At 41.0% G+C, this 26,647-nt stretch overlaps 1 long non-coding RNA gene across 1 annotated transcript; it reads right to left on the reverse strand.

The window, feature by feature from the left end:
* Positions 1 to 7,154: 7,154 nt before the first annotated feature.
* LOC117515157 lies at positions 7,155 to 26,342 on the reverse strand. The gene is made up of 3 exons (XR_004562085.1): positions 26,242 to 26,342; positions 18,542 to 18,548; positions 7,155 to 7,166 (listed from the first exon to the last, which is right to left on the reverse strand). It is a non-coding gene; the product is annotated as an uncharacterized LOC117515157 (long non-coding RNA).
* Positions 26,343 to 26,647: the final 305 nt, after the last annotated feature.

The raw sequence follows: 26,647 nt of genomic DNA on the forward strand, positions 1-26,647 counted from the left end.
GTAAAGTCTACTCCAGGGTGCTGGAAAGGAGGGTTTGGCCAGTAGTCAAACATCAGATTGAAGAGGAACAATGCAGATTCCCTGGTCATGGAACAACCGACCAGCTCTTCACTCTCACAAGCATCCTGGAGGGGGCTTGGGAGTATGCCCATCCAGTCTACATGTGTTTTGTGGACTTGGAGAAGCTGTCTGATTGGATACCCCGGGAAATGTCCCAGTTCTTGCATGGCCGGCATATTCACCGGACATGTCACCCATTGAGCATGTTTGGGATGCTCTGGACCGGTGTATACGACAGCATGTACCAGTTCCTGCCAATATCCAGCAACTTCGCACAGCCATTGAAGAGGAGTGGACCAACATTCCACAGGCCACAATTGACAAACTGATCAACTCTATGCGAAGGAGATGTGTTGCACTGCATGAGGCAAATGGTGGTCACACCAGATACTGACTGGTATCCCCCCCCCCAATAAAACAAAACTGTACCTTTCAGAGTGGCCTTTTATTGTGGACAGTCTAAGGCACACCTGTGCACTAATCATGGTGTCTAATCAGCATCTTGATATGGCACACCTGTGAGGTGGGATGGATTATCTCAGCAAAGAAGAAGTGCTCACTATCACAGATTTAGACTGGTTTGTGAACAATATTTGAGGGAAATGGTGATATTGTGTATGTGGAAAAAGTTTTAGATCTTTGAGTTCATCTCATACAAAATGGGAGCAAAACCAAAAGTGTTGCGTTTATATTTTTGTTGAGTGTAAGATAATTGTGAGTCTTTAATGTGAGTTTTATTTTTTTTTAAAAACATGTTGTTAGGGTTGCGTGTCGGGAACCGGTTCTTTTCGTGTATCCTTAAGAAATGATTCGATACATCGACATCAATAACCTTTTTGCTTAACGATTCCCTTATTGGTCCTTCAGAGTGGCTGTTGTTTTTGGGGGTGTTTGTCAGGAAAATGGTCATTTCTCTACATTGATTACAGACCCTGCAGCGGGTCTGTATAATCAACCGTTTCTGCAGCACGGCTTTGCTTTGACCCTTGAACCAATGAAGCAGTGCTTCGATCTTCAATCTGCTGCTTCGTTGGTTCTTTGTTTTATTTCACTTTATCTTCATTTTTCCCTGCTAAAACCCTGAACAGCATATATGTCTGTGAGTAATATTTACCTGTTTTATGTTAAACCAACCTGTTATGATCTTCTGAAACAGTTGATGGATGTATTTTATAACTTAAAAACGGGACAGATGTTAATGCGTTAGCATGTCTATGGCATTTTCAATGTTAAAGTCAGCATTATCAAGAATCTCTCCCCAGCGCGCAAAAGATTCTGGGATACTCTAAAACCGTGAATGTCAAAAAAAGTCAAAAACCACAGTTAGAGTGCCATTTTTTGATCTAGCATGTAAAATTACCAGAAGGTACAGTAAGAATGTTCTAAACAAATTTGTAATGCTACATATGTTTTTTTTTAGCACATTATAAATCACATTGCTCACAATGAAAAAATTCAGCTCATGCTAACATTAGGTTGTTACTATTGCGTTATGTGATGCTAGCATGTTAGTCTGTTAGTATTGTGCTGTGTGATGCTAGCAAGTTTTCACGTTAATGTTAGCCTGTTAGTATTGCACTATATGAGGCTAGCAAGTTTTCACGCTGACGTTAGCCTGTTAGCATCATAATATGTGACACTAGTGAGTTCTCAAGACATGCGAAGGATTAAATTAATTATGAATCTCAACTTTAAAGTGTTACCCTCGCTCAGGTCAGCCACGACAAGTACTATGTATTTTTTAAGCACATTATGAATCGCATTGTTCAAAATAGAGACATTGGCTTATATGCTAAAGTTAAGGACAATGTCAGCACCTTGACATCATGCCTAATGCCAAGTTAGCACCAAGCCAGTTAACTGGATTAAATATATATAATTTAGAAGGACCTTGTAACATGTTTCTCAGTATTTTCCCAAAAAAAATGCTAGAGGAAAGACAAATGGTTCAACAAATTTATTGGCTGTGATCACAATAAAGTATGTTTTATTTATCAACTTATATTTCATAAATACTATTACGAAAGAAACCTACTACAATTTTATTTGGGAGATTTTATATATTTTATTAATTTAATACATTTGCTATATATATTCATGTAATAAAATGGAAGTGGCCTCTGTGTGTTTGTGTGTCCGGAGCATCAACTGAAATCCAGAAGGGGCTGACTTTTGTCGTTTGGCATACTGATGTATTTTGGTGATTGGACCAATATGCACTTCCACAATAAGAGCATATATTTCAAAATAAAAACCTGTGAGGTAGCTGCAGACCTTATAGAATTCATCAGTCTGTCCATCCTCTACCGTCCCAGACAGCAGAATTCAAATCTGTATGCATGTGACCCCAAACCCAGAATTAACATGTTAACACTCCGGACAGTACAGTAGAATTGTGTCTCAACAGTGTCTTACATGGGCCAAAAAAAAAAAAAGAAATTTGATGTAATCTGAACACTGTAACAGTGCAAATATAAAAGTTCAGTTAGTTGTAATTTCTTTACACGGAATATTGTACTGGTTAGTCAGCTTCAGAAAAGCTTATTGATGACAAAAATTCAATTTAGAAAATTGAACCCAACTGAAAACAGATTAAACCTTCAATAAAGACTTTCTTTAAATCCAAGAAATGATTGTATGTCAATCTTTCCATTGCAGAAGGCTGCTGGTTCAAGGCTACCTTGAATATGGAGTTTTGTCAGAATGGACATCCGGTATAAAACATGTGCCAACTCAGTATGCAAATCCACCTCGGCTCTGCTGTTTCAAACCCTATTGAAACAAGGGACTTGCTTACTAAAATATGTATTTTTATTTGGGGGGATTTATCCACGGGGATTAGGTTTACACAGTGATGATATTTGTCCATACTTGCATACATCCATGAGGTGAGGTGAGCAGCATAAAACACTGTTCGTATGAAACACACCACTTCAGTACTTGTCCATTCAGATCACACTAACTTCTTCTCCAGACTGAGCTCTTATTCATGGTCACTGTTAATAAAGATGAAGCTCTTATCGCTCACTTCTGTTTAATAAGAGCTATGTGGGCGCTTGTGATGGGGCGGGGTAGTCACAGCTGTTTGTTTTCTAAGCTCCATCATCACTGATTTTCATCTCCCTTAAAAAGCAACTGATTGATGTGCATCTCAATCAGCTTTATCTTGGATTACACAGCCAAGCGGGAATACGGTTTATGAATACTGCAATCTAGCAAACATGTTGACACTGCACACAACAAAAATGACCTCTTTCATCAAACAATACTGGAGGGAAGAAACACTGTTCTTCAGGGAAATCTTGTTGCTCTGAAAATCAAGTTAAATATCAAACCACAAATTCAAAAACACTTAACCGTGAAGATGCACTGTCCTCAAAACAGTTATGCTTCTGAAAGTATTTACCACTTCAGACTTTTCAGTGGCACCATGCCTCATTCAGTGTTGCATTCACTGGAGGCACTACCCACATCAGTAACTCTGCTACATGAGCTGGACTTATTTCAGAACTAATCTGATTTAAAAAAAATGGGTAAGTTTCAATTGGAAGTTGATTTCTCAGTGTAGATTTGTGGATTTATGTGCATAGATGTTGAAAAGAAAGTGTGTGTGTGTGTGTGTGTGTGTGTGTGTGTGTGTGTGTGTGTGTGTGTGTGTGTGTGTGTGTGTGTGTGTGTGTGTGTGTGTGTGTGTGTGTGTGTGTGTGTGTGTGAAATCTGAAGGGAAGGGGTGGATGGATTTTTGAATGAGTCTGCTGCAATCTCTTTCCCTAGGGGTGTCTGGGTGCATGCTTTCTCCAGAAAATGTTGAATTTGTAGGTGCCATTTTACTGCATTTTGGTGCATACAGTGTATCTGGAAAATTTTCAGTGTTTCACTTTTCCCCTATTTTATGTTACAGCCTCATTCCAAAGTGGAGTAAATATCTTTTCCCCTCAGAATTCTACTCACAACACCCCATAATGACAACATGAAAAAGTTTTTTTGAAATTTTTGCAAATTTATTACAATATGTACATTATGTACATGTCCAACATAGTACAACCACAAAGAAAAGATACTTTATAACCTGTTTTTGAAAATTATTCATTCAAACTTGTAATGTGGGCAGTACAGTGACTTAGTGGTTAGCACTGTTGCCTCACAACAAGAAAGTCATGTGATCGATTCCCATCTTTCTTTGTCGAGTTTGCATGATCTCCCTGTGTTTGCGTAGGTTCCCTCCAGTTGCTCTGGCTTGCTTCCGCATCCAAAGACATGCAGGTTAGGTGGATTAGAAACTTCTAAAATTGTCCGTAGTTGTGAATGTGTTTGTCTTCTCCAGGGTGTACCACATCTCATGGCCTATGATTGCTGGGTTAGGCTCCAGCCACTCCCCGCTCCTCCCGTGACCCTTAATTGGAGTAAGCGGTTGAAGGGGTGTGTGTGTGTGTATACTTGAATTGTACAATCTTGAATGTGATGTCATGATCTTATGATGACAGTTAACAGAGATCATTTGAAATGTTTGTGGTTAAGAAAGTGAACACCATTGCTACACTTTGCTGAATCATGGTTTGGTACAAATATATCGAGGTGAATCACCTGTTGCTGAATAGAGTTCAGAAACAGCATTCGGCGGGGTTGCTTTGTGCTGTATCTGTCGGTAATGGCATCAGTCAAGTTGAATGTCCTCGTCCATGAAAAGGATCTGCCCCTGCAATAGCAGGCACTTGGGATTCCAATATGGTCGACATCTTAGTTTCCAACATCTCTCACACTTGAAACCTCTGGATAAGCATTGCAAAGCATTTCTCCTACTTGTGTGTGTCCAGGACACACCGGACACACACAAGTAAATAAACACATTATGCATAGGTTTAGGTCATTCTGTTGTGGATTTAATACAGCAAGTTATTGTTTATAAGGCTCTCTTATTTGTATCTCCCCAAGTGTAATTTACAGATGTTTAAAATCGATTTTAAAATTTTTGATTCACTTTGCCCCGGACACTGATTCATGGGGCACAGTGAATCAACTTAGAATATAATGAAAAAACACACGATTATAAATATTTCTTCAAAATTATTAAATATATGCTGATGCAAATACAAACTATAATCCAGAAAACCAGCTATGTAATGTGTGAGTGTCCTATAAAGTGATACAAGTCCTTTAGAAACTATTATAAATACAACTGTCATAATTTCTGTTCAAACGTGAAAACAGATGTTTATATACACAAATTATAGAAATAATTCAATGAAAAATAAATGCATAAGCTTCAACAAGTAATATTTGTCATCCACTTGATACTCAGTAAATTACTTGCTTACTTACATCTCTGATTGCTCTTGTTGTTATTGCTCTTGCTCTTGCTTGCCTCTACTGGTGGTTGGCTCTCACTGCGGTATTGTATCACTTCCTGTTCCGGAGCACAGCGGTGTTTTGCTGTATCTGTTAGCTGTTTAATCTGCACAGTTAGATTGATCTAGTTATCTAGATTACGATTTGTTTCCCAGTGTAATCTTTACGTGCCTTAACTAAAGCACTCCTTCTGCTGAATCACCTCTAAATTATTTACACATTATTCACTTTGCGTGTTTTTAGGAATCCGCTAGCTTAGCGTAGCTACTAGCTCTTAGCTGATTTAGCATGGCGGCTTCTCCTGTCTCTCCCGCACTTTTCTGCTCTGGGTGTGAAATGTTTAGTTATTCCTCGGCCTCCTTTAGCAGTAATGGTACTTGTAATAAGTGTAGCTTATTCGTAGCTTTGGAGGCCAGGCTGGGCAAATTGGAGACTCGGCTCCGCACCGTGGAAAATTCTACAGCTAGCCAGGCCCCTGTAGTCGGTGCAGACCAAGGTAGCTTAGCCGCCGTTAGTTACCCCCTGGCAGATCCCGAGCAGCCGGGAAAGCAGGCCGACTGGGTGACTGTGAGGAGGAAGCGTAGCCGTGTACACCGCCAACCCGTTCACATCTCTAACCGTTTTACCCCACTCGACGACACACCCGCCGAGGATCAAACTCTGGTTATTGGCGACTCTGTTTTGAGAAATGTGAAGTTAGCGACACCAGCAACCATAGTCAATTGTCTTCCGGGGGCCAGAGCAGGCGACATTGAAGGAAATTTGAAACTGCTGGCTAAGGCTAAGCGTAAATTTGGTAAGATTGTAATTCACGTCGGCAGTAATGACACCCGGTTACGCCAATTGGAGGTCACTAAAATTAACATTAAATCGGTGTGTAACTTTGCAAAAACAATGTCGGACTCTGTAGTTTTCTCTGGGCCCCTCCCCAATCGGACCGGGAGTGACATGTTTAGCCGCATGTTCTCCTTGAATTGCTGGCTGTCTGAGTGGTGTCCAAAAAATGAGGTGGGCTTCATAGATAATTGGCAAAGCTTCTGGGGAAAACCTGGTCTTGTTAGGAGAGACGGCATCCATCCCACTTTGGATGGAGCAGCTCTCATTTCTAGAAATCTGGCCAATTTTCTTAAATCCTCCAAACCGTGACTATCCAGGGTTGGGACCAGGAAGCAGAGTTGTAGTCTTACACACCTCTCTGCAGCTTCTCTCCCCCTGCCATCCCCTCATTACCCCATCCCCGTAGAGACAGTGCCTGCTCCCAGACTACCAATAACCAGCAAAAATCTATTCAAGCATAAAAATTCAAAAACAAAAAATAATATAGCACCTTCAACTGCACCACAGACTAAAACAGTTAAATGTGGTCTATTAAACATTAGGTCTCTCTCTTCTAAGTCCCTGTTGGTAAATGATATAATAATTGATCAACATATTGATTTATTCTGCCTAACAGAAACCTGGTTACAGCAGGATGAATATGTTAGTTTAAATGAGTCAACATCCCCGAGTCACACTAACTGTCAGAATGCTCGTAGCACGGGCCGGGGCGGAGGATTAGCAGCAATCTTCCATTCCAGCTTATTAATTAATCAAAAACCCAGACAGAGCTTTAATTCATTTGAAAGCTTGTCTCTTAGTCTTGTCCATCCAAATTGGAAGTCCCAAAAACCAGTTTTATTTGTTATTATCTATCGTCCACCTGGTCGTTACTGTGAGTTTCTCTGTGAATTTTCAGACCTTTTGTCTGACTTAGTGCTTAGCTCAGATAAGATAATTATAGTGGGCGATTTTAACATCCACACAGATGCTGAGAATGACAGCCTCAACACTGCATTTAATCTATTATTAGACTCTATTGGCTTTGCTCAAAAAGTAAATGAGTCCACCCACCACTTTAATCATATCTTAGATCTTGTTCTGAATAATGGTATGGAAATAGAAGACTTAACAGTATTCCCTGAAAACTCCCTTCTGTCTGATCATTTCTTAATAACATTTACATTTACTCTGATGGACTACCCAGCAGTGGGGAATAAGTTTCATTACACTAGAAGTCTTTCAGAAAGCGCTGTAACTAGGTTTAAGGATATGATTCCTTCTTTATGTTCTCTAATGCCATATACCAACACAGTGCAGAGTAGCTACCTAAACTCTGTAAGGGAGATAGAGTATCTCGTCAATAGTTTTACATCCTCATTGAAGACAACTTTGGATGCTGCAGCTCCTCTGAAAAAGAGAGCTTTAAATCAGAAGTGTCTGACTCCGTGGTATAACTCACAAACTCGTAGCTTAAAGCAGATAACCCGTAAGTTGGAGAGGAAATGGCGTCTCACTAATTTAGAAGATCTTCACTTAGCCTGGAAAAAGAGTCTGTTGCTCTATGAAAAAGCCCTCCGTAAAGCTAGGACATCTTTCTACTCATCACTAATTGAAGAAAATAAGAACAACCCCAGGTTTCTTTTCAGCACTGTAGCCAGGCTGACAAAGAGTCAGAGCTCTATTGAGCTGAGTATTCCATTAACTTTAACTAGTAATGACTTCATGACTTTCTTTGCTAACAAAATTTTAACTATTAGAGAAAAAATTACTCATAACCATCCCAAAGACGTATCGTTATCTTTGGCTGCTTTCAGTGATGCCGGTATTTGGTTAGACTCTTTCTCTCCGATTGTTCTGTCTGAGTTATTTTCATTAGTTACTTCATCCAAACCATCAACATGTTTATTAGACCCCATTCCTACCAGGCTGCTCAAGGAAGCCCTACCATTATTTAATGCTTCGATCTTAAATATGATCAATCTATCTTTGTTAGTTGGCTATGTACCACAGGCTTTTAAGGTGGCAGTAATTAAACCATTACTTAAAAAGCCATCACTTGACCCAGCTATCTTAGCTAATTATAGGCCAATCTCCAACCTTCCTTTTCTCTCAAAAATTCTTGAAAGGGTAGTTGTAAAACAGCTAACTGATCATCTGCAGAGGAATGGTCTATTTGAAGAGTTTCAGTCAGGTTTTAGAATTCATCATAGTACAGAAACAGCATTAGTGAAGGTTACAAATGATCTTCTTATGGCCTCGGACAGTGGACTCATCTCTGTGCTTGTTCTGTTAGACCTCAGTGCTGCTTTTGATACTGTTGACCATAAAATTTTATTACAGAGATTAGAGCATGCCATAGGTATTAAAGGCACTGCGCTGCGGTGGTTTGAATCATATTTGTCTAATAGATTACAATTTGTTCATGTAAATGGGGAATCTTCTTCACAGACTAAAGTTAATTATGGAGTTCCACAAGGTTCTGTGCTAGGACCAATTTTATTCACTTTATACATGCTTCCCTTAGGCAGTATTATTAGACGGTATTGCTTAAATTTTCATTGTTACGCAGATGATACCCAGCTTTATCTATCCATGAAGCCAGAGGACACACACCAATTAGCTAAACTGCAGGATTGTCTTACAGACATAAAGACATGGATGACCTCTAATTTCCTGCTTTTAAACTCAGATAAAACTGAAGTTATTGTACTTGGCCCCACAAATCTTAGAAGCATGGTGTCTAACCAGATCCTTACTCTGGATGGCATTACCCTGACCTCTAGTAATACTGTGAGAAATCTTGGAGTCATTTTTGATCAGGATATGTCATTCAAAGCGCATATTAAACAAATATGTAGGACTGCTTTTTTGCATTTATGCAATATCTCTAAAATCAGAAAGGTCTTGTCTCAGAGTGATGCTGAAAAACTAATTCATGCATTTATTTCCTCTAGGCTGGACTATTGTAATTCATTATTATCAGGTTGTCCTAAAAGTTCCCTAAAAAGCCTTCAGTTAATTCAAAATGCTGCAGCTAGAGTACTGACGGGGACTAGAAGGAGAGAGCATATCTCACCCATATTGGCCTCTCTTCATTGGCTTCCTGTTAATTCTAGAATAGAATTTAAAATTCTTCTTCTTACTTATAAGGTTTTGAATAATCAGGTCCCATCTTATCTTAGGGACCTCGTAGTACCATATCACCCCAATAGAGCGCTTCGCTCTCAGACTGCAGGCTTACTTGTAGTTCCTAGGGTTTGTAAGAGTAGAATGGGAGGCAGAGCCTTCAGCTTTCAGGCTCCTCTCCTGTGGAACCAGCTCCCAATTCAGATCAGGGAGACAGACACCCTCTCTACTTTTAAGATTAGGCTTAAAACTTTCCTTTTTGCTAAAGCTTATAGTTAGGGCTGGATCAGGTGACCCTGAACCATCCCTTAGTTATGCTGCTATAGACGTAGACTGCTGGGGGGTTCCCATGATGCACTGTTTCTTTCTCTCTTTGCTCTGTATGCACCACTCTGCATTTAATCATTAGTGATCGATCTCTGCTCCCCTCCACAGCATGTCTTTTTCCTGGTTCTCTCCCTCAGCCCCAACCAGTCCCAGCAGAAGACTGCCCCTCCCTGAGCCTGGTTCTGCTGGAGGTTTCTTCCTGTTAAAAGGGAGTTTTTCCTTCCCACTGTAGCCAAGTGCTTGCTCACAGGGGGTCGTTTTGACCGTTGGGGTTTTACATAATTATTGTATGGCCTTGCCTTACAATATAAAGCGCCTTGGGGCAACTGTTTGTTGTGATTTGGCGCTATATAAAAAAATTGATTGATTGATTGATTGATTTCTAGACTGATTCACTGTGCCCCGGGTGTATGTGACACACATGAGTCATGTTATCAAATAGCTGATAGTCTGGAGAAGACATAACACATGCTCATCAGTTGGACGGGGTACTCTTCTAACTAACAACAATTTTTTGGGCCACCTTTCCTCTGTTGTGAGAAATAAATACAAAGACATTGACATCCACAAAATTTACTTTTGACAGGAAAAAACTGACTTCACTTACTACTTAGTTTTACCCTTAATGTATCCAAAAACAAAACACTAATTTATAAGGGGGATGTCTTTATGCATAAAAAATGGCATAACTGCTGCAAATATATATGTAGTTTTGCAGATATAGCTACTGATTCACCGTGCTCCAGTTTCCCCTACACACATTTAGACACTGAAATTAGCTTTATAACCCTTCTAGAAGGGAGAAAAAGTAAATCATGGCCATATTGGACACCATCTTGGATTTTTAAAAAGCCACAAGGGGGATTTCTGAGGACTTTTTATGTGATTCTACACACTTTTCAGGTCCTGTCCTGATGATTTTAGCTTGTTCTGCAAAATGTCCTTATTTATTTATTTATTGTTTATTTATTACTGCTAAAACTATTGGACTACCTGCCAAGATAATCCATCCACTAGCCTGTGTAGCATATCAGGATGCTGATTAAATAGCTTGATTATTGTATACATCTGCCTCAGGCTCAAGTCAAGTCCAGTCTGGGACCATAAGCTGGTGTCGTGCATTGTTGTATCCACCACACATCTGAACCACCTTGGGTGCTGGATGGCAACCACCCAAGCAGACAACCGGTCCATCCCCACCTCTCAAAAGTAACGTTCAACCTGCCACAGTCAGGTTAAACCTGGGCGTCCGCTTGGCTTTTTCCAACTGCTGAGGTCCTCAACACTAAGGTGAGTGTTGAGTACATTGTGCTCGGTGTAAAAACTTTCAGAAGCAATCGCCATTCTGTGCTGTGTATAATTTAATTTGGCACCACTGAGATTGTATGTAAGGGTTTTTAATCTCCAAAACTTGAAGCAGTGCAACAAAACTCATTTCATGTGTTCATCAGTGCTTGACAGAGCTGTGGGTGTTCCCTGTATTTAAGACTTAGTTGAATTATTTAGCATTTGGCTACAGTGATTTTTAAACCTCCTTGTTTTGTCCTGAAGCTTAACAGGATTTGCTCAAGATTAAATGAAACAGTCTGACATTTATGACAATCATTTTGCAGCCAGGACGCTAAACGTGGCTGAAAAATGACCAGACTTCTGTGACTCTTCATTGTTTTACCTTTGCTGTCTGAGCCTTGGTGTAGCTCAGTTACTCACCTGCGATTCTGAGAATATCAGAATGTCATTATGGGCTAAAACATCCATAATATATGTGGATGTTCTTCAGGTTCCAACATCCATTTTCTTCTGCTTGGTATGCGGCGAGGAATGTAAAAGGACTCACTGCAGGTGACATTCTCCTGAGACTATTTCGCCACTGTGACGCCTAAGAAACGCATTCATTGTGGAGCACACATTCATATTCATTACGCTCTCACGTCTGCCGAACACCACAGATTGATCTGCTGAATATGCAGATCGAAAGTGATCTCTCTGCAAGCCAACTTTCCATCAATGTAGCTGCGTTTCTGCGTGATTTGATTAAGTATTGGTGTTGTCTCAGGGGCAAGAGGCCAACCGGAGAGCTGGGGTGAAGACAGAAGAAAATAAAGAGGGTGAATGTCGGGAGAACAGATTATTCTGAAAGGGGAAAATGGAAGCAAAAACCCTGAAAAAAACCCCAGCAAATTCAGTCTGCAGGAGCTATCCAAGAGAAAAAGCTTTATTTGATTTGTGCATACTGAAAACACAATAGGTAATTTATTGGGACAGTTGGGCGAGCACTATGTAGACACAGTCATGTTACCTGTCTGTGTTGTTGGACAGAGACTACATTGTCTCAGTCCACCCAGCTGATAATGGCTAATAGCTTTGGCTGGGGACATTACCTGCGATGGACTGGTGACCACTTCATGAAAATTCAGTAAGGTATAGCTTATATATTATATTCCAATTCTAAGGTGGAACTATGCTAGTATACTAAGGTATGTCTAAATATCTAAAAACGAAGAGTAAAATAGAAAAGTAGAAAAGAGTAGAGTAGAGCCACTTAGGTGCCTGGTCTTGAGAACCAGGGATGGTAGGTTGAAAAGCTTTTTTATCCCATGGGAACTCTCCCTACCCACCCAAGCGGCTCAAGAAAAAGTATATATAATGACAATAAATAACAAGACATAAGATAGATAAGACATCATATATATAACTAGGATTTCCATCTAATATCTATATGCAGCCCCAACTCAAATAAAGCACATCCATGCAAGATAATTTAATTTAATTTAATATAGTTGGGACTACATATATTTATTAGGTGGAAATCCAATCCAATGAAACATCTTCCTCAATAAAAACAAGGCAGTTAGGTTTTCACCCATCTTAGTTGGTTAACTTGTTACCAGGATTACTCAAAGGTACAAGTAGCTGAGCTTCATGAAATATTGCATGCCATTGAGCAAGGAAACATCCTTTCATTTTTGGTGTGAATCTCCTCCCAAGATAATAATTAGTCCAGCAGCCAGTTTTGACCTAATCTGTACGACCTAAGGTGACTATAAAACACTTAGAGTCCAACCTCCATGGCCTCCACCAAAATGTATGATAACCTACACAGAGTGGTAAATATAGCCACGTGGCATTATCTGGGTACGGATTACACCGGGTCAAAATTTAAAAATGTTAAAGTGAAGTAAAAATGGCAAAAATGGTAACAAAGGCAGTTTTCAGTTTATATAAGCATCAAAAATAAGGCTGTCCCAATTTTGGTAAAAGGTTTTTTTTAATGCTACACAAAGCAAATTAAGGATTAACCCTGTTGTGTCTGATGATGATTTGCGGACGTTAATGCTGGATTTTAATTGTTATGCAGCATTAACGTCCGCAAATCATCAGACACAAGGGGGCTATTCCCATTCTAATCCAGTTCCATCGTATGGATGGTTTATTTTTCTGTAAGTAATTTGACCTGGACAACATGCCTCTCCACCTGGTCATTGTCAAAGGGTGTGGTCGGATCGTCAAAGCTTACTGTAGCAACAGCGTCTTCATGTCAAACTGGGAATTTTATGAGCAGACCCAGATTTCTCCATCTCATCAACTGCATTGAATAATTCTGTATTAGAATCCCCATTTCGGCATTGTCGCTGCTCCGCTAGTTTCTCTCGCTCTCAGCTGACAGCGCCATTATTGACATCTGTGAAGCAACAAGGTCAGAGCACGAAGTAATACATCAAATGTGAAGTAGTCAAATATTTTGCTATATTTTATGGTCTTAAATCTCACACAATTAACCAGTCAGATTTGCAGAACAAATGTAATTGGACTAGAATTTGGTATAATGCCACCACAGTTCTGGAGGAGTAAATGTTTGAGGTGAGAAGTGAGCACGTTGTTGTGTCCATGACCTTTAGTGCAGATGACAAGAGAATGATGGACAGTGAACATTATTAGTGGACATTCAGATCAGAAGTGAAGGTGACAGACCACGAAGGCCGGCTGTGACCTGATTGTCCTCTGGATCCCGTTTGTGTAATGAAGCTCAGGGCTTCACTTCAGTTGGTTAGAGTTTTGAAGCTTTCATTGAGTCTGAGTTCAGAGATAAAAGCCCAGTCAGTGTAAGTGGAGAAAATCTCATAAAGAATGTTATTCTTTGACCATTCTGGGATTTTGACTGTTTGTCGTTGACTGTTCTGGGATTTCCCAGTTGGAGATTTGTATTTAAATAAGCAGCAGGAGACTTGGTGAGCACTATCTGAGTCTTTGGAAATGAGAAACACAAACAAACAAACAAACAAACAAACATGCTCATTTAAAGAAAACTGTAACTTCAAAACTACACACATATGTTGAGAGGGACAGACAAGGTCTCGGTCTCTCTCTCTCTCTCTCTCTCTCTCTCTCTCTCTCTCTCTCTCTCAGACCCCATTCACTTCGTACCTTGCATCAACATTTCCCTTGTTTTTTTTTTCTGTCATTGCTAAATTCATCCAAAAGTCTTTCAGCAGGGTTGTGTGGAAGTATGACCACGTTACTTGAGTTGTAGAATGTAACCACTCTGAAAAATCCATTCATTTTCCAAACCCACTTATTCCAGTTCACCAAACCTGCATGTATCAGGTCTGGTTCCACAGAAAGGCTGGACTCAATAACAGAGCTCTGTGAGTAAAAATAGTTTACTCGAGCAGTAAACAGGGTCCGGTACACAAAAAGGCAGTCCAACAAGAGAAGAAATACATGGAACATCAGGCTTAGGTGTGGACGATAATATAGGCAAGTGGTCATAACACATGAGAGGCAGGCAGGTCAGGAATACACAAAAACAGAGCTCGAGAGAAGGCACAAGGCGCATCAATCTGGTGAAGGAATAAGGCAAAGAGAGGAGCTTAAATACACCCAGGTGATCAGGTGCTGATTGGAAGCAGGTGTGTGTGGAACGCACCAGAAAGGGGGTGTGGCCAGAGAGTGGGAAACACCCACCACCAAGAGCCAGCAGAGACAGGCAGGGGAGAAAGGGACAGACAGACCCAAATGGGAAAAACCCCAGGAAGAAAAGCAGGCGAACAATACAAAAGCAATCAAAACATGACAATACCTCACATCCTGACAGTACCCCCCCCTCCAGGGCCGACTCCAGACGGCCCAGGAGGGGGGCCACACAGAAAGACCAGGTGGGAAGCGACCCCAGGACCTTCTTGCTGTAAGGCATCAGTGCTACCCACTAAGCTATAACACCACCCAATTTTAAAATTCTCTGATTTACCAAATTTCTGCAGGGAAACTGTCTTTTTAAATGACAACCACACTTGCTTCTAATTCATCATCATTCCACCATCCACTGTTAAGTTCTTTCAGCTTATGTGTTTTGGTTCAGGGTCACTGCAGGGTCACGTCCACTTACCATGGGAAGCCCCATAGGCAAAACAAAGTTGCTCTTTCTACTGATCTGGTGCCTCAAAGATCACCAAATTTTAAAAGATGGCAGCATTTATATTTATATGTTAACAAACTTGGAACTGATGAATTTGTCCGTCCATCTTCCCTACATCTTACAGGGATACCTAAGCTATGACATTTTGTTGCATTGTTCCGGAGACGGGTTATCCATCCATCCGTACCTTTTTGTTCTTTGTGTTGAACAGTGCAGACACTTCTCTTCGTAAAATTCTTCCATCAAAGGTTCATCTGTGGCCATCAAGATGTCACTCCTGGCTTTGCGAATGTCGGTGATAAAGGCTGCATTCTTCTCAGATAACTGTCCTCATAAAAGACGAGTACACCCCGTGAATCAATGGAGGCAGCTCCGAGGACGGCTGACCTCAAGCAGCTCAAACACATAAGGTGACATTTCCCCCTCTGGTGACAGGAGTCTTATTCCCAGTCACTGAGACACAGTGAAATGATAAGAAAGTTGAGGACATTGAGCTTTCTGACTTAAAACAAGAAAAGCGTAACATCAAAAGTGACTTCCTAAAAATGTCTTTTCCCTTCTGAGGCTAAATCTACACGATAAGTCTTATGCTTTGTCTTTGGAGAGGTCCCTCTGTTAAAGACACAATGGGTAAGTCTCAGAGGAAGGCGTCTTCCTGAAGCAGTCCCTCTGTGACTAATTTACTTAATTAATTTGGTTTTAAGCTAACAGAGTAAAGCATTTCTTAAGTATCCTGCAATGAAAATGATTAGTTATATTTAGCCTAAACATCGAGAACATATGAGAATACACATTTTGCATCCTGGGAGATGTCCAGGTGGGTTCGTGGGTGTGTTGTGGGTAGCCCTTCCTCTTGGATTGCCTTTTCTCTTCAACTCATCATATTTCAAAGAAATAAATAAATATGTAAATAAAAACATATCAAATCAAGTCTCCCATGTGCCTTCTGGCAAACTGTTCCTGAAATTGTATTATAGTACAGAGACAATTGTACAAAAATTGTCATTGTCCAGATACTTGTGCACCTGACTGTTGGCATTTCTAAATAAATTTGACCTTTGAAAGTCACCCAAAGTCAAAAGTCCCACAACCATCAGAAAGGTGAGGTGTACCTGTTCCTCAGAATAGCACTTTTTAAATATCCCCTATGCACAGTGCAAACACTGGGCCAAAATTAGGACTTTAACAGATTTTTCTCAAACTCACATCACTTTGTTCTTGGCTGACTGTCAATCACAAAACAAGTTTGGTCCAAATTGGATCAGACCTCTTGGAGTTACATTGTTCTCATACAGACAGACAGAAGGATTGAAAACAATAACCCCCACATGTGATGCTGCTCTGCATGGGTGTTAAAACCTTTCACATGACATCTGTTGTGCACATCACATCATCTTTCCTACATTTGTGATGCTGGTGGGAACTTTAAACCCTGAGAGTTGCTGATCAGCCTTTGCCTCATCCCATTACTCCTCCAGTTCTCCCCAGGATGGAATGATGTGTTTGTGGAAACAGCAGATTCTCACTTCTTTTCACACGTGCCATCTGGAGCTTCCAAGTCATTGTCTGGATTATTGTCAGACATAAAACTAGAATCAGTCAACACACATCCCCAGTGTTTATCTGGGTTCTGGCTTGGATGGTACACGAGTGCAAACTCAGACAAAAGCACTAAATTTTTGAGTTTACCTTCAGATCTTCAGATCATGGAGTAAAATATAAGTGATCAGACCCAGAGCTGGCCCTGCAGGGCGCACAGGCACACAGGTTCCAGGAGTTAATTAGAAAGTGAGGATGATGTTGGGTGGTGGGGAAGAGCTCTGAGGTCTTTATCTCCATCTGTGCTCCTCACCGATCTTCCCTAATTAGGTTTGACTCCATCTGATGGGAGAGGAAAAAGGTATGATGATGCAGTCGAAGCATTCAGACTGAGTGAGTCCTCTTCCCCCTGCTGCCCGCTGAGGATAATGCATTTCATTTATAAAGAGATTAAAGCGGCGTGAAAAGCTTTAGAGCTGAAACTCACCGTGTGAGTGATGGAAATCCTAAACTTTGCCAGGTGTGGAACTCTCGATTTGGGGAAAATGGTTTTTGGATGTTTCATAGCGTGGGAACACTGTGTTTTAAGCTGCTTCAAATCCTTAATAATAATAATAATAATAAGTGCACTGTCCTCATTGTAAGACGTGAATTTTTAACCTTTAAATCACAACAAAATCAACAACAGATCATGTGGCACTGGTTCTCAGAGGCATCAGTGAGTTTAATCTGTGATTAGTGCTGTAATGCCTCGCATTTTGGATTATTTATCTATTTATTTATTTATTTATTTTTTACCTCTTCATTCAGTAGAGTCTTTGATCTTATTACTCTGCGTGTTGGATAAGCAGTGAGCAGAGTTTTGTTTTCATCTATCTGGAAGTAATTAGATTTGGGAATTCTTCAGTCAAAGACCAAAGGTCAGCATCAAGGGGAGGGGGAAAAATCACAGTTTTCTCTCTTTTTTGGGGGGGGGTGCCCCTCCCCCCCCAGGTTTTGGTCTCAAAGAAAACCCCACACTTTTTTGTACATCTCACCAACCAAGAAGCCAAGATGGATCATTAGAGTTTGCAGTAGTTTTGTTAAAGGTCAAGGAAAGCATGACCTAAAAAAAACTGAGGCCTAAATTAATCAAACAGAGTGGGACTATTATTTGGATAGATATCTAATTAGATGTTGGAGTAGTTTGATCACAGGTCAAGGAACGCATGGTCTGAAAAGCATCTCTCTTGTTTTTTTTAGTTCATCTAACAACTGGGATGGATGGATCATGAAATTTTGGAGTAGTTTGATCAAAGGTCAACGTCAAGGAAAGCATGGTCCAAAAAATACCTTTCTCGTGTATCTCACTAACCAAGAAGACTAGATGTATCAAACCTTGAGGGAATATTACTTGGGTAGTTATCTATAGATGAACAGATGTTGGAGTAGTTTGGTCAAAAGTCAAGGAAAACATGGTCTGAAAAGCACCTTTTTTATACATCTCAACACCCAGAATGCCAAGATAGTTCCTGACAGTAGTAGTAGTTTGGTCAAGGTCAAAGAAAACATGGTATTGGTATTCTAAATACCAATCAATTTGTGATTGATTGGTATAAAGAACTTAATGAAGTCACACAAAAGTGATATGATGAAGTCATACATAATCATTTATGTCATGGTGTGGAGGGCACACAGAGTGTGCATCAGCCCTGTGATGCCTTTCATTCTGCACGTGAATTTCTTTTCTTGTCATTTGCTCGCAGCAATTTATTTATGTAATTTGTTTATTTTGCTCTGCAGCATTTTGGCGGATGTGGCGTCTGCTTGGTGCCACTGGGTAAGAAGGAGGCAGGTGGCGTGGAAGACCCGGCCGTGGACAGAGTAATGTGAGTCATGTCACCTTCGCGTTCACACGTCATTTCACACAATGCAGCTCCCATCTGCCGAGAAGAACGGCAGCCGCGCTGCACGCGCTCACTTCCTGCAGCAGGAAGGCCTACCGACAGGACCACACACGCTTTGGTTTTATTATTTAGACTGCTGCTCGATTAACTCTTCCTACGTTGAATGAATTACTCCAACAAAAACAATAGTGGGCTCTTTTTCTCGATTGCTTGCTAATTATGCATCATCGCATGTTGTAGGTCAGCAGGTGCTGCTTCATTTTGAATAACACTGTTGTAAACAAGAATCGCACTGAATAGGTAAAAAATGTAGAGGTTAAAGGTATGTCACCACATACACAGGAACACAGTTGTGTGGCAAATAATGAAATATCAATAGTTGGGACAGATATCTTGATCAGTCAGTAGATCTCTTTAGTAAATATCCACGTAACTTGTCAATTCATGAATAACAATAAACAAAGGTGAATGCAGGCAGATACGGAGCATAATGCCATGATGTCCAAAGGTTCATAGGGTGGGAAAACATAGTGTATGATAATACAGTGTATATAAATTTTGGAATGAATTGTACATAAGTTAAAGACATTGTTCAACAATTATATTATGCAGACAGTCCACTGGGTTTGAAGTGGCTCTGTTGTAAAACTTCTGACTGTCAGATGGGCCAAAAGGTCATATAGGGTGGAGAAATACAGTATAGGATTATGAGTATCATTTTTTTTTTGGAATTAATTAACAATAAACAACTAATGGCTATCTTATAGTCCAGCCCAGTCTCACGTTTTTGTTGTTGTTGTTCGTGCTTCAGTGACGAAATAAGTCAAATTTTTGTGACAGGTTTTTTTTAAACTCACTATTACTAACCCTACTCCTAGCCCCAACCCTAACCTTAACCATAACTTAATCCTACTCCTTCCCCCCACCCTAACCATGACCACCGATCCCCCTGCTTCACTTTTAATTTCATGTAGCCATCACGGAATGAATTCTTGCTACTGTGACGAAAATGAGGCGCTTTTCGTCACAATATCATTTTACAATAGATTAATGTATATTTTGTGCTACTGAATCACGACTTGCCGTGAGACTGGGTTGTATAGTCATACAGTGATTAAAAAGCACTCACCCTCAGCAGGAACAAATTTGTCCAATCTACTATCACAGAGTTATTTATTTATTTATTTATTTTTTATTTGTTTGCTCTATTGGAGGAGATTTTGTGTGATAAATCTGCAGACTACTGTCACAAACTGCAAACGTTTCAGCCTCACGGAGCGACAGGTTTTGCTGTGTCTAACTGATTGCCTGAAAAGGCACAGCTCCTTTCTGAAAAGTTGAGGGATTTTCAACTTAAAATGCTCAGAGCTGCTACACAAAAAAACTGGTGCGGTTTGAGAAAAGACGCTGATTGCTGCTATTTTTATGGAGGCATACATGTGGCCGCATAGACTCAGTTAAAGCAATTGGAAAAACATGCTGGCGCTCAGGAAAAAAAGTGATTGTGCAGGTCTATACACCCGTCTGTGCATGGCTGGCAGGTGATGATGACAAGTAGGGGGAAGTGACACGATAAAGGTTGGATAAACAGACTTGTGGCCAGATTCCCCAGTCAGACAGGAAATCACGGAGGCGACCTTGGGCAAGGTCCTTAATCTGGTAGTCGCTTTCGGTGTGCATTTGGGCACTTTGCATGGAGGCACCTCCTGACGTGTGTGTGTGTGTGTGTGTGTGTGTGTGTGTGTGTGTGTGTGTGTGTGTGTGTGTGTGTGTGTGTGTGTGTGTGTGTGTGTGTGTGTGTGTGTGTGTGTGTGTGTGTGTGTCTGCACTGCATCTCATGTATTCTCTCTCATGTTTTGTTCATCATACAGCAACGGCTGCCAGTTGTGCTGTAGCTTTAGGACTTCCGGCTGTCCATCGGGTCACACCGATGGTGCTGAGCTCCCCATAAACACTGACCACTCGTTTGGTTCCAGTCTTCTCTGGAACCTCCTGTTTCAGAGCACAGCAGTGTTTTGCTGTATCTGTTAGCTGTTTAATCTGCGCACTTAGATTGATCTAGTTAACTAGATAACGATTTGTTTCACAGTGTAATCTTCACGTGCCTTAACTAAAGCACTCCCTCTGCTGAATCACCTCTAAATTATTTACATATTATTCACTTTGCGTGTTTTTAGGAATCCGCTAGCTTAGCGCAGCTACTAGCTCTTAGCCGGTTTAGCATGGTGACTTCTCCTGTCTCTCCCGCACTTTTCTGCTCTGGGTGTGAAATGTTTAGTTATTCCTCGGCCTCCTTTAGCAGTAATGGTACTTGTAATAAGTGTAGCTTCGTAGCTTTGGAGGCCAGGCTGGGCGAATTGGAGACTCGGCTCCGCACCTTGGAAAATCCTACAGCTAGCCAGGCCCCTGTAGTCGGTGCGGACCAAGGTAGCTTAGCCGCCGTTAGTTCCCTCCCGGCATGCTCCGATCTAGCCGGGAAAGCAGGCCGACTGGGTGACTGTGAGGAGGAAGAGTAGTCCTAAACAGAAGCCCCGTGTACACCGCCAACCCGTTCACATCTCTAACCGTTTTTCCCCACTCGGTGACACACCCGCTGAGGATCAAACTCTGGTTATTGGCGACTCTGTTTTGAGAAATGTGACGTTAGCAACACCAGCAACCATAGTCAATTGTCTTCCGGGGGCCAGAGCAGGCAACATTGAAGGAAATTTGAAACTGCTGGCTAAGGCTAAGCGTAAATTTGGTAAGATTGTAATTCACGTCGGCAGTAATGACACCCGGTTACGCCAATCGGAGGTCACTAAAATTAATATTGAATCGGTGTGTAACTTTGCAAAAACAATGTCGGACTCTGTAGTTTTCTCTGGGCCCCTCCCCAATCGGACCGGGAGTGACATGTTTAGCCGCATGTTCTCCTTGAATTGCTGGCTGTCTGAGTGGTGTCCAAAAAATGAGGTGGGCTTCATAGATAATTGGCAAAGCTTCTGGGGAAAACCTGGTCTTGTTAGGAGAGACGGCATCCATCCCACTTTGGATGGAGCAGCTCTCATTTCTAGAAATCTGGCCAATTTTCTTAAATCCTCCAAACCGTGACTATCCAGGGTTGGGACCAGGAAGCAGAGTTGTAGTCTTACACACCTCTCTGCAGCTTCTCTGCCCCTGCCATCCCCTCATTACCCCATCCCCGTAGAGACGGTGCCTGCTCCCAGACCACCAACAACCAGTAAAAATCTATTTAAGCATAAAAATTCAAAAAGAAAAGATAATATAGCACCTTCAACTGCACCACAGACTAAAACAGTTAAATGTGGTCAATTAAACATTAGATCTCACTCTTCTAAGTCCCTGTTAGTAAATGATATAATAATGGATCAACATATTGATTTATTCTGCCTTACAGAAACCTGGTTACAGCAGGATGAATATGTTAGTTTAAATGAGTCAACACCCCCGAGTCACACTAACTGCCAGAATGCTCATAGCACGGGCCGAGGCGGAGGATTAGCAGCAATCTTCCACTCCAGCTTATTAATTAATCAAAAACCCAGACAGAGCTTTAATTCATTTGAAAGCTTGTCTCTTAGTCTTGTCCATCCAAATTGGAAGTCCCAAAAACCAGTTTTATTTGTTGTTATCTATCGTCCTCCTGGTCGTTACTGTGAGTTTCTCTGTGAATTTTCGGACCTTTTGTCTGACTTAGTGCTTAGCTCAGATAAGATAATTATAGTGGGCGATTTTAACATCCACACAGATGCTGAGAATGACAGCCTCAACACTGCATTTAATCTATTGTTAGACTCGGTTGGCTTTGCTCAAAATGTAAATGAGTCCACCCACCACTTTAATCATACCTTATATCTTGTTCTGACGTATGGTATGGAAATTGAAGACTTAACAGTATTCCCTGAAAACCCCCTTCTGTCTGATCATTTCTTAATAACATTTACATTTACTCTGATGGAGTACCCAGTAGTGGGGAATAAGTTTCATTACAGTAGAAGTCTTTCAGAAAGCGCTGTAACTAGGTTTAAGGATATGATTCCTTTTTTATGTTCTCCAATGCCATATACCAACACAGGGCAGAGTAGCTACCTAAACTCTGTGAGTGAGATAGATTATCTCGTCAATAGTTTTATATCCTCATTGAGGACAACTTTGGATGCTGTATCTCCTCTGAAAAAGAGAGCCTTAAATCAGAAGTGCCTGACTCCGTGGTATAACTCACAAACTCGCAGCTTAAAGCAGATAACCCGTAAGTTGGAGAGGAAATGGCGTCTCACTAATTTAGAAGATCTTCACTTAGTCTGGAAAAAGAGTCTGTTGCTCTATAAAAAAGCCCTCCGTAAAGCTAGGACATCTTACTACTCATCACTAATTGAAGAAAATAAGAACAACCCCAGGTTTCTTTTCAGCACTGTAGTCAGGCTGACAAAGAGTCAGAGCTCTGTTGAGCCGAGTATTCCTTTAACTGTAACTAGTAATGACTTCATGACTTTCTTTGCTAATAAAATTTTAACTATTAGAGAAAAAATTACTCATAACCATCCCAAAGACATATCGTTCTCTTTGGCTGCTTTCAGTGATGCCGGTATTTGGTTAGACTCGTTCTCTCCGATTGTTCTGTCTGAGTTATTTTCATTAGTTACTTCCTCCAAACCATCAACATATCTATTAGACCCCATTCCTACCAGGCTGCTCAAGGAAGCCCTACCATTAATTAATGCTTCAATCTTAAATATGATCAATCTGTCTTTATTAGTTGGCTATGTACCACAGGCTTTTAAGGTGGCAGTAATTAAACCATTACTTAAAAAGCCATCACTTGACCCAGCTATCTTAGCTAATTATAGGCCAATCTCCAGCCTTCCTTTTCTCTCAAAAATTCTTGAAAGGGTAGTTGTAAAACAGCTAACTGATCATCTGCAGAGGAATGGTCTATTTGAAGAGTTTCAGTCAGGGTTTAGAATTCATCATAGTACAGAAACAGCATTAGTGAAGGTTACAAATGATCTTCTTATGGCCTCAGACAGTGGACTCATCTCTGTGCTTGTTCTGTTAGACCTCAGTGCTGCTTTTGATACTGTTGACCATAAAATTTTATTACAGAGATTAGAGCATGCCATAGGTATTAAAGGCACTGCGCTGTTGTGGTTTGAATCATATTTATCTAATAGATTACAATCTGTTCATGTAAATGGGGAATCTTCTTCACAGACTAAGGTTAATTATGGAGTTCCACAAGGTTCTGTGCTAGGACCAATTTTATTCACTTTATACATGCTTCCCTTAGGCAGTATTATTAGACAGCATTGCTTAAATTTTCATTGTTACGCAGATGATACTCAGCTTTATCTATCCATGAAGCCAGAGGACACACACCAATTAGCTAAACTGCAGGATTGTCTTACAGACATAAAGACATGGATGACCTCTAATTTCCTGCTTTTAAACTCAGATAAAACTGAAGTTATTGTACTTGGCCCCACAAATCTTAGAAACATGGTGTCTAACCAGATCCTTACTCTGGATGGCATTACCCTGACCTCTAGTAATACTGTGAGAAATCTTGGAGTCATTTTTGATCAGGATATGTTATTCAATGCGCATATTAAACAAATATGTAGGACTGCTTTTTTGCATTTGCGCAATATCTCTAAAATTAGAAAGGTCTTGTCTCAGAGTGATGCTGAAAAACTAATTCATGCATTTATTTCCTCTAGGCTGGACTATTGTAATTCATTATTATCAGGTTGTCCTAAAAGTTCCCTGAAAAGCCTTCAGTTAATTCAAAATGCTGCAGCTAGAGTACTGACAGGGACTAGATGGCGAGAGCATATCTCACCCATATTGGCCTCTCTTCATTGGCTTCCTGTTAATTCTAGAATAGAATTTAAAATTCTTCTTCTTACTTATAAGGTTTTGAATAATCAGGTCCCATCTTATCTTAGGGACTTCATAGTACCATATCACCCCAATAGAGCGCTTCGCTCTCAGACTGCAGGCTTACTTGTAGTTCCTAGGGTTTGTAAGAGTAGAACGGGAGGCAGAGCCTTCAGCTTTCAGGCTCCTCTCCTGTGGAACCAGCTCCCAATTCGGATCAGGGAGACAGACACCCTCTCTACTTTTAAGATTAGGCTTAAAACTTTCCTTTTTGCTAAAGCTTATAGTTAGGGCTGGATCAGGTGACCCTGAACCATCCCTTAGTTATGCTGCTATAGACTTAGACTGCTGGGGGTTCCCATGATGCACTGAGTGTTTCTTTCTCTTTTTGCTCTGTATGCACCACTCTGCATTTAATCATTAGTGATTGATCTCTGCTCCCCTCCACAGCATGTCTTTTTCCTGGTTCTCTCCCTCAGCCCCAACCAGTCCCAACAGAAGACTGCCCCTCCCTGAGCCTGGTTCTGCTGGAGGTTTCTTCCTGTTAAAAGGGAGTTTTTCCTTCCCACTGTCGCCAAGTGCTTGCTCACAGGGGGTCGTTTTGACAGTTGGGGTTTTTCTGTAATTATTGTATGGCTTTGCCTTGCAATATGAAGCGCCTTGGGGCAACTGTTTGTTGTGATTTGGCGCTATATAAATGAAATTGATTTGATTTGATTTGATTTGATCTGGAGCGCTGTGGCCGTACGGCGAGGACCTTGACAGCCGGTGGGGGCTGGTCCCAGGGCCTCAGCCGCTCAGAGCTGATAGCATACATGCTGCCGGCTGATAAATGAGCTGACAAGCCTCCTCCTTGTTACTCATTTCTCTCCCAAGGGCTGGATGGAAGAGATGAAAAAAATGGGATTTGTAGAAGGAAAGGAAGACAGGAAGAAGGAATAGAAAAAAATGAATTGACTTTGCAGCAGTGCTATTTTTAGCAGGCCTGTAATGTGCTCCATTATTTTGAGGGTGCGTAATGGGGGGTTGGGTGGGGGGCTGGGAGATGAGGACAGGTGGGAGAGGGGGATCAAATCAGAGATAAAGGGAAGAAAAAGAAGAGGGGTTGTGTGAATAGAAATGAGCTGTGTACTGTGAGAGAGAAAAGGAATGGAATTCATGGAAGGGACACGACAGGTAACAAGATGAGCGCGCACGTGACAGAGTGATTTTACAATAATGTTTTTATGGAAGCGGCTTGTGTTGCTCTTTCACAATAAATCCACATTTGCAGGGTGATTTTTTTTTCCTGCCTTGTTGAAGTTGAATTCTCATTTAATCTGGCATTATGACAGTGTTGATGTATGTCTGCAGTGAAGTAAATCGATCTGACAAAGCTGTTTGTTCCGTTATCTCCCATGACGTGATTACAAAAGGTACACGAGACCGTCTCGTGGTTGTTTTGTTTTGTTTTGTTTTTCCTGTCACACTGATGATTTGTTTGCAGAAAGATTCAGATGGGTTGTTTCTTTTAAGCAGGAGTAATTTTAATCAGAGATTTGAGATTTATCACCATCACTTAATGCATTTACTCAGATGTCTTGCACTAGCTGCTAGCTACCAGGTCCAGCTCGGATTTGAACCAGCGACCAGCTGCACAGAAGGGCAGTGCTATGACCAGTGAACCGTCTTGTACCATATATGGGATCAAATTATTGTAATGCTTGTATTTGTAAAAACTGTCCTGTGGCTGCTGCAAGGAGTACATCAAGATTCCATTGAGATGGTAAAAGTTGGAAGAGAAGCTGGGACCTTCTCAATGTGAGGCATGGTGGATGAGTGGTTAGCACTGTTGCCTCACACTGAGAAGGTCCCAGCTTCTCTTCCAACTTGGTCCTTTCTGTGTGGACTTTGCATGTTCGCCCCGTGTTTGCATGGGTTCCCTTTGGGTGCTCTGGCTTCCTCCCACTTCCAAAGACATGCAGGTGAATGTGTTTGTCTGTCTGTATGTGTCGGCCTTGTGATAGATTGGCATCCGGTGTGCGTGCGTGTACCCCCCACACCTTAACTTGTAAACTAATAAGTGAGTTTAGAAAATGGATGGGCATTTAACTGTTTGGCACACACACACAGGGTGAAAGGAGAAACCTTCAATCTGTTGATTTCTAACCCCGCTGCACTCCAACTACACTTCAACACCATATTAATCTCAGAATTATTACCACCTCTGAAGACATTATGGGATTAATCGCTTCTTTTTTTTTGGGGA

The sequence above is a fragment of the Thalassophryne amazonica genome, chromosome 8, assembly GCF_902500255.1.
Source record: "Thalassophryne amazonica chromosome 8, fThaAma1.1, whole genome shotgun sequence".
Lineage (NCBI taxonomy): Eukaryota > Metazoa > Chordata > Actinopteri > Batrachoidiformes > Batrachoididae > Thalassophryne > Thalassophryne amazonica.